At 49.4% G+C, this 11136-nt stretch overlaps 1 long non-coding RNA gene across 1 annotated transcript in view; it reads right to left on the bottom strand.

Moving 5' to 3' along the window:
• Positions 1–2502: 2502 nt before the first annotated feature.
• LOC142831282 (uncharacterized) overlaps positions 2503–11136 on the bottom strand; it is a 53308-nt gene continuing 44674 nt past the window's right edge. Inside the window, exons 2-3 of the long non-coding RNA XR_012906995.1 lie at positions 5946–6072; positions 2503–3093 (exon numbers count right to left, since the gene is read on the bottom strand). This is a non-coding gene — a long non-coding RNA (uncharacterized LOC142831282). The remainder of the gene's footprint in view (positions 3094–5945; positions 6073–11136) is intronic.

Genomic DNA, 11136 nt, shown 5'->3' with positions numbered 1-11136 from the left:
ACAGGCTTATGTATAGTTGTCTCCACACAAAGAGATACGTTGTTTTCTGACATCAGACTGCAGATACTCAACAAAATTTAAGAAGGAAAAAGCACTTTTTGAATTAGTTAGGTAACATTTCTATCAAAACAGTAATAATTCAATAATTTTATATTGTTGTTAGACTAGTTTAGTTTAGCATGGGGTTACTTTGCTTCTATAAAGCACTGTGTATTGAACCAAAATGACAAAGGTATTTGGTGAGCCAGGGAATATGAAAGAGATGTATGTTTTTATTCACTCAATATATGGCAGAAACAGAGTTCCCTTAGAACTGAATAAACTCAGGCCATATTTCCCACTTGTAATTTGTTCCAACAAATCCAGAGTGATCATACATTTGTATACTGATACTTGCAATCTAGGGTTTGTGGATATGCATCTGAATTTTACACACTTTGGGACATCTGGCTCTAAATCCATGTTGTGCCCATAAGAGATATTTTGTACCTTAAACACAGTGGGTGTGTCTACACTACAGCGTTATTTCAAAATATCCAATTTCGAAATAGTTATTTTGAAATATCTTATTTCGAAATAATGCATCTAGACACAATATGCATTTCGAAATAGTGCATCAACACTAATTGGACACTGAATCGCATTTAAGGCCGTCCGGAACCGGTTCTGGCAGGGCATCAGGTCAGGAGTTACTTTGTGTGGCTGCTGCCTGAGGCTTTTTGAGGCCTGTGCTTAAAGGGACCCCCCTGGACAGCCAGTTCTTAGGTTTCCCTGCTTGCTTGCCTACCTCACTGATGGACAGCAAAACATTTTTTCCTCTGCGTGCTCTGCTTGCCCCCACTCAGGACACCACAGCACTCTGCAGCATAGAGCCAGAGCCACCCCTGGGTCCTCTAGTGCTTCTCTTGGACTTGTTGCTGCGAGCCTGGCAGCACTTTCTGCAGGCTGCCTTGCAGGATCTGCAGCAACCTAACCCCCAGGCCTTCTTCCAGACCCTCTTGGGGTATGTGGAGGAGCAGCTGCAGCTCCTGGACGCCAACGTGCCCCGCCGCATCTGGCATCTGGACACCAGCACCGACTGGTGGGACCACATCATCCTTGAGCACTAGGGAGACCAACAATGGACCCAGAACGTCAGGATGAAGAAGGACACCTTCCTGGAGCTCTGTGAATGGCTTGCCCCTGCTCTGCGGTGATGGGACACACACATGAGGCCCACCATTCCGCTCCAGAAGCATGTGGCCATCACCCTATGGAAACTCTTCATGCCGGATAGCTACCGTGGTGAACCAGTTCGGTGTGGGGAGATCCACTGTCGGAGCAGTGTTCATGCAGGTATGGCAATCTCCGGCCACTGTGCCAGGAGGGGTGTGTGTGCAAGAAGGAATGGGTTGCCCTGGAAAAGGGCGGGAGGTGGTGAAAGTCCCCTCCTCAGGGGGGTTTGTTCTATCCTGACCACACTAAGGACTGCCCGTGGTGGCCAGGATTGTGGTAGTGGTGGTGGGGGGGGTTCTCCTGGGGAGTGGGGTTGCGGGCAGTGGCAGGGAAGGAGCACACTCAGCCACCCTGGCACCCCAGTGACTCTTGGTTTTGTGTTTCCCTCTGCAGGTGGTCAAGGCCATCAACAGAGTGCTGCTCCGCAGAGTCACCTGCCTCGCCTGCGGTCATCGAGGGGTTTGGTGCCCTGGGCTTCCCCAACTGTTGGGGGGGTGGGCTATGAACGGGACACACATCCCCATCCGTGCCCCAGACCACCAGGCCTCTCTGTACATCACCCAGAAGGGGTACTTTTCCATAATCCTGCAGGCTGTGTCTGACCACCGGGGCCTCTTTGTGGACATCAGTGTGGGCTGATCCAGCAGAGCGGGTCTACTGCAACTCCTCTGTGTGCCAGAGGCTGCACACCGGGACTTTCTTCCCTGACCGCCACATCAGGGTTGGAGATGTGGACATGCCTGTCTGCCTTGTGGGGGGTGTGGCCTATCCCCTACAACCCTGGTTCAGGAAGCCCTACACAGGACATTTCAACCCTTCCCAACAGGCATTTAATGCCAGGCTGAGCAGGGCCTGCATTGTAGTGGAGGGTGCCTTCGGCTGGTTGAAGGTCCATTTTAGATGCCTCCTCACCTGTCTGGACCTCTCAGAGCAGGATATTCCGCATGTGGTGGCAGCGTGCTGTGTGCTGCACAATTTGTGTGAGCGGAAGGGGGAGGCTTTCCTGCCAGGCTGGATGGCAGGGACCGATCACTTGGATGGCCTGTACATGCAGCCCTGCACAGCTGCCATCCAGAAGGTCCATCGGGGGGCTGTCCTTATCCAGGACGCCCTGAGGAAGAGCTTCCACCCGGAGGAGCAGTAACAGTCTCCCTGGTGTGCCCCACTGGGGTTTTGTGGCTCATTCCTCCCTCACATCCTTTCACTTACCCCTCCCTACCCCCCCTTCCTGATATAAAATAAAAGACACGTGTTCATGAAAACAAAGTCTCTTTATTGAACAAAACTGCAAGGGGAGGAAAAGCTCAGGGGTTGAGAGTCTTGCCGGCCCAACTGTCTCCCAGCACCATGGGTGTGGGTGCCTTGGCGTCCCCGGGAGTGGAGGGTGAAGGGGGGGAGGGAGAAGTGGGATGGGGAGGAGGAGTGGGAGGAGGAGTGGTAGCTGGGGAGACAGAAGGGCTGGAGTGGCAGGAGGCAGCCATCTCTGCACCAGGGTCTGCAGGTGCTCACAGATGGCACAGCCCTGGGCAAGCTGCTCCCGCCAGCTCTCACCAGAGCTGCAGGTCTTCTTGCACCCAGTGGTCGAGGGTGCAGTGCAGGGCTCACAATGCCCCCAGGTGCTGCCCCTGGTAGTCTTCTTGTACATAAGTCAGCCTGCGGAATGCTAAGGTGCGGGAGGATGTCCTGGGTGGGGTGGTGCGCCCTGCACTCACAGCTGGTGCGGTTGTGGAGAAACAAGAAAAGTGGTCAGTTATCCCTGGGGACCGCGCATGTGCAGAGTGCCCCGTGGCGTTCGCACCTTTTCTGCGTCGCGCGGTCCGACGTGCCTGTTCCTCCTAACCATCCACAGCCGCAGACGGACTTGGAACACGCTCCCCTCTGAGGAGAAATCGTATTGTTATCTCGTTCGTTCCTTCCCAGTTAGCCCCTTCCCTCATAGTTAGTTAATTGGTATATTAGTTAGTTAGTTCATAGTTTTAAAAAAAAAATCTTTATGGTTCTCTTGCCGTAACGACCTCTGAGGGCTGCTCCTGCCCCTCAAGTTCTTCTTTTCCCTCAGGGACCGCCGCACTAAGCATGCCCAGTTCCCCCGGCTTTAAGAAATGCGCTTGGTGCGCCGACGCCATGCCGGCCTCAGACGGCCACTCCCGCTGTATCCGCTGCCTGGGAGAGGGCCACATTCCCCAGAAATGTGGTCACTGCTTGAAGTTGACCGCCCGGGCGAGACGGGACAGAGAAATGTGCCTGAAGATGTTACTCTTCAATAAGGCGCTTCAGCCCCCGTCATCAGGAGAACGGGCTGAAGGAGAGGCACGGGACTCATCGGGCTTCCCTCCCAAACGGGTCGCGGACAAGCCAGCCAAAGCCCATAGTACCTCGGCACCCAGTCCCGCGCTTTAGGTGCGCTCGGCTACGTCAGGCCGTCCGGAATCGGCACCGTCATCTGTAACGCCGAGTCTCCACGCGGCACCGCAACCAGACACGGTGCGGTCTTCGGCACCGAGACACCCGGCACCGTTGTCCCATGCGGCACCGCAGCATACTTCCAGGGCGGACCCGGCACCGAGAGCCGACCCGGCACCGAGAACCGACCCGGCACCGAAGTCCAAGCCGGCACCGAAGGCTTAGGAGCCAGCACCGAGAGAGGATTTGACGACAACCCTCCTTCGAGACCTGGGGACACAGCTTCGCCCCACATACAGAGCACGGCCGCAACGGCCCGCACGGAACACACACTCTGTGCTGCCCCTCCTGCACACTCAGTTATCTCGGCGCCAACTTCTGCTGCACCGAGACACCAAAGCTCAGAGGACGAAACAGCACCACCATCTCCACACCGCCTGGAGGAGGTTTCTGACTCTGCCTCGGTCGTTTCGATTCCCGTGGCTCCCCCATCCACGGGGGTACCCACTAAGGCACAGAGGAAGATGCACCATCCCCGTACGCCTTCCCCCAGTCCCGACAGGGCGGCTTTTTCCCCTGAGCCATCGCTCTCACCTTGCCAAAGACAATGAGACCACCACTACGGCTATTCTTTCACACACCATTATTACAGATCCCCAAGGCGCTCTATTACACCGCCAAGTTACCACCGCGCATACTACTCGAGATCTTCATGTCGACATTCACATCGCTCATGATCCCCGGGATCTCCTCCTCGCTCCTGTTACTATCGTCAGAGGAGCGCCGCTTCTTACTGTCCGCAATATTCACATCGCGACTCTCATTACTGTGGGTACACCTCGCCCCATCGTGATCGTTCACGCTCCTTCACGAGGCACTCATCAACCTTATCTCCAGAGCGACGTCAATTATTCTCGCCAGGGCCAACGACCCAAGACTCTATCCCGCTGGCCCAACGTCCCCCAACACCCACCGGGGATGAGTTAACAGCTTCGGTCACGCACAGCGACATCAATCAATCACCCGTCGCAGAGCAGCAACCCGCACCTTCCCCAACAGATGTTTCTTCCTCTTCCCCAGATGACGCGGTTTTTAACAATGAACCTGCGCTCGTGGATGATTATAAGCAGTTCCATGAATTTTTTAAGCGGGTAGCATATTCGCAAAATCTGCGTACCTCCGAGGTGCCTCAGAAGCAACATGCCCTTCTCAGAAATCTACAACACTCTAATAAGCCGAAACTCGCTCTCCCCTTTGATGCCACAATCCTTGAGATAGCTAATGACATCTGGCAGACCCCGGCATCTGTGCCTCCTACCAACAAATGCACGGACAGGAAGTACTTTATTGAATTCAAAGATGCGGAATTTCTTTTCACGCACCCCACTCCAAATTCCATCGTCGTCGACACAGCTCAGCAAAGGGCGAAGTCCGCATAATCAAGGAACTCTGCCGCGGACAAGGAATCCAAGCGTCTGGATTTGCTTGGGAGGAAGGTATACTCCTCGGCCACAGCCACATTGAGGATGGCCAATTATTCCGCCCAACTCACCAATCACGACTTCGATAATTACTCGAAGTTGGTACCCCAATTCAACACTTACCAGATTCCAAGCGGGACACACTGAAATCTATCGTGCAGGAAGGTTACACAACAGCCCGTAATGCACTCCAGATATCGCTGGATATTGCCAACTCGGCCTCCCGCACTACGGCGACATCGGTCATTATGTGACGTGCCTCGTGGCTCCACCTTGCTTCGGTACCAAAAGGTCTGCAACCCAAGGTGGAGGACCTTCCATTTGATCGGGCTTCCTTGTTTGCCCAGAACACTGACCAGGTGTTCCATTCTGGAAAAGACTTCCGAACTACTCTAAGAACCCTCGGGATGTACACTCCACCTTTCAGGCGCAGGAGGGCATGGCCATATAACAAACAAAGGCCTTCTTCCTCTTTTTCTACCCAACGCTTCAGGCCCTATGACCAACAGAAACAAAGGCAGCGCCCCCAACATCGCCGCCAGCAACCTAATAAACAGCAGTCACCAACAACCTCGGCAGCAGGTTTGACACCCTTGTCGAGGGTCTGTGCACCATCCCCCTATTGGAGCCTTCGTCGCGAGTAACCAAGCTTTTCCACCGCCACCTAAACCCTTATTGCCATAGCTGGTTCGCCATCACCATGGATCGTTGGGTCAGGGAGATCGTAACCTCTGGACTCGCCATTCCCTTCTCCACTCTACCTCCCTCCAACCCCCCATCCCCGTCCCTTTTCAGGGACCCCTCTCACGATCTTCTGTTGCGTCAGGAGGTCATGCACCTACTTACCATCAGAGCGGTAAAAGAAGTTTCCTCCCAGTTCCGGGGGAGAGGTTTCTATTCCCGGTACTTCCTCACCGAGAAGAAGTCCGGCGGATGGAGACCGATCCTGGATCTTCGCAGCCTCAACCGCCACCTGCGAAAACAAAAATTCAAAATGGTTACTTTGGGCTCCATCATCCCAGCACTACACAAAGGGGATTGGTTTGCGTCCCTCGTCCTCCAGGACTCATATTTCCATATTGCCGTCCATTCAGCTCACAGGCGGTTTCTATGCTTTACTGTAGGCAGCGATCATTACCAATATGCAGTGCTCCCCTTCGGCCTCTCCGCAGCCCCAAGAGTGTTCTCAAAGACCCTGATAGTCGTAGCTGTGTACCTTCGTCGGGCAGGCATTACCATCTTTCCCTATCTCGATGACTGCCTCCTCACGGGCCCTTCCATACAAGAGACCGAGACCGCAGTTACAGTTACAAGAGGTATTTTCGAGGCTCTTGGACTAATCATCAATCTCCCAAAATCCTCTCTGGTTCCCACGCAAACCATCGAATTCATCGGAGCCAGACTGAACTCTATAACCGCTATGGCGTACCTACCCATGGACAGAGCCGACGTCATCTGAAATCTAGCGAACGTCTTACTTACTGCTCCGGAAGTATCGTGCCTTACCTGCCTGAAGCTGTTAGGCCACATGGCTTCTACCACGTACGTCATAGCGCACGCTCGCCTTCATATGCGGTGCCTGCAACATTGGCTTCTCACAACATACAAACCCGATATTACCAATGTCCACACACTCACGCATGTTCCGACCCATGTCAAGGACTCGCTTGCGTGGTGGCTCCATCCTGCCAATACTCTTGCCGGTGTCCCCTTTCGTGCTCAACCCCCATCAATCCAGCTTACCACGGATGCGTCTGTCAGCCGACGGTCAGGGCAGTGAGTCCCTTATGACCGGCTGAAGTTCTTTTAAATTGTGCTTGGTTCTGTTACAGCAACTGAAGGAGTCAGGTTAAAGCTTAAACAGTTACTATTTATTGTTACAGGGTAAACTTAGTTGTTAAATGCTACAACTGTGTTACAGATAACACAGCCACTACAAAGGACAGGACAGAAATTACACTAATAAGTCACTTACAGGTACCATGAAACCCTTTGGTTCTCTGAGCTCTTATTAAATGCATGCAAAATAGACACATAGCAGGTATATATTCTCACCCCTGCGTTCCAGACTTGGCGTGGCCAGCGTCTTTCTCTCAATCCCTCGGGAAGAAGTAGGGCGAGGTTGGGCGTCCCACAGACCTCGGGAGACAATCAATACCTGCCAGCAGGTATAGATGATTGGAGCTCAAATAGGGTGGGCTGCTGAACCTCTTTTATACCCCTTGGGTCATGTAGGCTTCTTCCTGGGCTCAAGTGGCCATTAAGGAAAAATGGCTTTGAATGCCAAGTTTCCCACGAAGGGTGCAAAGCATAATTTACACCTGGGAAAATGCAGACAATGGGCACCTCTGGTATGTGATGGGCGAAGATTCCTCTCTGGGACAGTGCAGGCGTGTCAATTACTGGTACTAGCCATCAGGGCGACGGGAGGCCCCGGGTCGTCAGCTAGCCCATTTACTGTCTGGTTTCTGTTTATGGTAGAATAAGGGACAGGCACCACACCTGCGTTCCCAGGGCATCAAAGGCTGACTGCCTTTCTCTTGCTCTCTGGGGGGGGGGGGGGGGGAAACAAGATGGGGCTCGTGGAAAAACAAGATGGGGTGTTGTGTCTGGCTACATTCCACCCCCTTGACACGCCTCACTATGTCTCAGAACGCAAGATGGCGGTGATGCCAGCACCTTTTGCCCTTCTTGGAGGAAGCTAAAATCGCCCTATCGGCAGGGTCTGATCAGATAATTTTGGATCAAGGGATTGATTAGGATCGCTTCCCAACGCCATATACCAGATTTGTGCAGAGGAGGTAGCAGTGTACACAAAACGCCTAACAATACATAGAAGCATGCAGTAAGCAATTACAACAAGTAAAATGGTTAATATAGTATTTACAATAGAGTGAAGGAATGGAGTTAACGAAAGTCCTAGGTGTTGGGCTAGACAATCTAGCCATGAGGCTTTACATTTTTAGTTACAGCATGTCTTATCCCATACCGTTTGTTGCCACTTCCCTTGCCTCCCCCCTTGACCTCCCCCCAGAGTTATTTAGAGGATTGCGGTAGTCGCTGTCATTGAACCATACCGGTTCCCATCAGAAGATGTCACTTTGTTTCACCAGTCATTTGGGCTGAGAGGGACAAACTCAATTCCCAGTCCAGTAGAGGAGTCAAGTAAGGTGTTCTGGTACAGCAGTAGCAGTTGGGATGAGGAAGAAGACCATGGCGAGTTGGAGTACCATGTTTCATTTCAATAGTCTGTAACTAACAACAGTGGTTGCAAGCACAACAGCAAGCGGTATATATATACAAAAAGTTCATGGTGGTTTCCCGGATTCACACCAGCATTGGGAGGGATCCATCCCACTAGAGCACTGTTCAGGGCTATTGCCTCAGTTTCCTGTAAGAAAACATAAGGTTTGCCGGTCTTGGATACAATCCAAGCCTCAGTAATAGTTATTGGTGTTAGCCCAGCATCTGCAGTGGTCCAGACTCCTTTTCCCTTATAGGAGTGCAGTACATGGGTTTGTGTTTCCAAACTGGGGTGTTGGGACAAGGGCTATTAAGTGGTTTAGTCCCATGATCGTAGACAACCCTGTTGTCCATCGGGTTGGGTAAGCAAAACCAATTTTTGAAACAATTTTTACTCCAGTTAAAACATACTTCCACCCTTGCTTACTGGTGGGTAGTGTACCAATATAATTTACTTGTCAGGTTGCCCATAGTATTTTTCCATCTCTTAGCCTGGCAAATCATTGCCTTCTGCTATATTTTTACTGAGTTCAGCACATAGGGTGCAAGCTTGTACCAGATCTCTGGCTTGTTTGTGGGTGATAGGCCACCCCCTGGCATGTGCCTGCCGCACCAGCTCATCGCTTTCTGTGTGTCCCAAGGTTTCATGTAGCCAAATGTACAGGCGTTCCCAATCCACCTGGGCAGCAAAAATTTGTACTGCTGCATCTGCTAGGTTATTTAGCTATGCAGTCAGGGTGTTATTCTTTTGGTGAGCTGCCACATGACCTATGCTTAAGGCATTTTGGGTTGCATACTGGTATATCCATTTCCAATATTCCAATCTCCAAACAGGCTTTCCTATTTTCCAGTTATTATTCTTCCAATTAGTTATCCACTGGGTGGCTCCAGCCCATACAGCATAGGAGTTAGTGTAGATGGTACTGGCCCCTGCCTCACAAGCTAATTGATTGCTGCCAGCTCTGCAAGCTGAGCTGTTCCTTCTATGTTTGTGGACAGGGGTGCAGTGGATGTGTCTGCTGAAACAGCAACAGCCTTCCCTGTCCACTTTCCTTTGAAATAACCAGGCAGCCTGTATTTACATATAATGTTGAATTTAAAAGCAAGCCAAAAGTATTATCAACTCAGCCTTGAAAGAGACAGTTAAGTTTCAAAGCTTGAATTTCTAAACTAATAATTTGGTTTCTAGAAAGTTAAATTTAACCTTAAAAGTTGAATGCCCAACACAAGCACTAACTAATTTGTGCCTTGTCTGTTTGCAATTTTAAGCAAGAGGACATTATCCAAAACAAAATAAAACTAGTTCATTTGAAACCCACAAAATAGAGTTACAATATATAGAGCTCATTCTTTATGCAGTTAACCAATTAAGTTTCAGTAGAATCCTTAATTTTCCTTTGCAGATTTAACAAAGGGGTCCATAGACAAAATGTTTACATTTGATTGTTTCTTTGCCTACATGATTTGCACAGTGCTTAAGGAAGAGGCTGCAAAGAAACAAGGTGTCATTTTTAAAACAAGATTTTCCTTCACATATTACAACCATCACTTAATTCCTTCCACACTCCCATGGAGTCCACCTTTTATCTTCACATTCCCTCAAATCACTTGCTTTGTCCTTTTAAAGAAAATGTCTCATTCCTAGTAACTTTCCAATGTCTGCTCTACTTTCCTTATTCCTTCAACTATGTCCATATAGGGCTCCAAACTTTTTGCCTTCCCCTTCTTTTGGTCCATCCTAATTCCTGCTAAATGACTTTTTACAATGACACATGTTTGTCTACTATTAATTTGGTAAGGAGGGTGAGCTTGTTCACTAAGCCTCATACCTCCTTGTCCTTTTCTTAAGCATATTCCTGAGGGAAGGAAAAAAATAAATACATCTGAGAGTTGCTTAACTCTCAGCACCCATCCTTAAGGGAATCCAGCTCTGTTTGGGTACTGAGGGACATGCATTTCTACCTCTCCACTTCTGCAGCAGAGGCTTTTACATTTTTGCAGTTTCATATTTGTATTCTTATATTCAGACAATTTTGAAGAACACCTCATTACAGGGTTTCCATAGAAGACAAAAGCTGCAGCTGTTTCCCTCTCCATTGGAGCCAAGGATTTACATATTTACAGGTAGTTAGCCACTTTGTCTTTTAGGTCTGAAATTGTATAGACAAGCAGTTAACACTTGATCAGACCAAGGGCTATGCTCGAACCTTTGCAAGATTTTGTTCAAAAGGGGTAACATCTTTTACAAATGCCAATTTCTCAGTCTTCTCTCTGCCTTCTTAAAAGACTGCTTACATTTAAACTTTTCCTAGTATACCCAACCTCCTATTTCTTTCTTTCTTTCTTTCTTTCTGGAGGGCTACAATTTGAACTTTCTGATATTAGGTAGTTTGCCAATCAAACTTAGCTATTACCTGCAAAGCTTCTTTGTGCTGCCAGCTAGGGCATTTGCACCACAAAGGGAATCACAACCTGGTGTGGCTCCTGGAGCTTTCACAGCATTTTAGTCTGTTTGCAGTTTTTACTCATTCTATAGTTTACAGGAAAATGTGCAATCTTTGTTTACAACACTACTTAGCCACATTAAACTTTGCATATAGTGTAACTCTTTCTTTATGCTTACAGTTTTTTTTTTGTACCTTCATTAAACAACTTGGACTAAAATGGTCTTACCAAACCAATTTGTTTTAAACCTACAAACAAGATTACTGGACCTTGAAAACTTCATATTATTTACACTATATATATATATATATATATATATATATACACACATACATATACACACACAGAT

Source organism: Pelodiscus sinensis, chromosome 13, assembly GCF_049634645.1.
Source record: "Pelodiscus sinensis isolate JC-2024 chromosome 13, ASM4963464v1, whole genome shotgun sequence".
Classification (NCBI taxonomy): domain Eukaryota; kingdom Metazoa; phylum Chordata; order Testudines; family Trionychidae; genus Pelodiscus; species Pelodiscus sinensis.
Note: the sequence above shows the minus strand (reverse complement) of the source record. Positions and strands in the feature narration are given on the sequence as shown.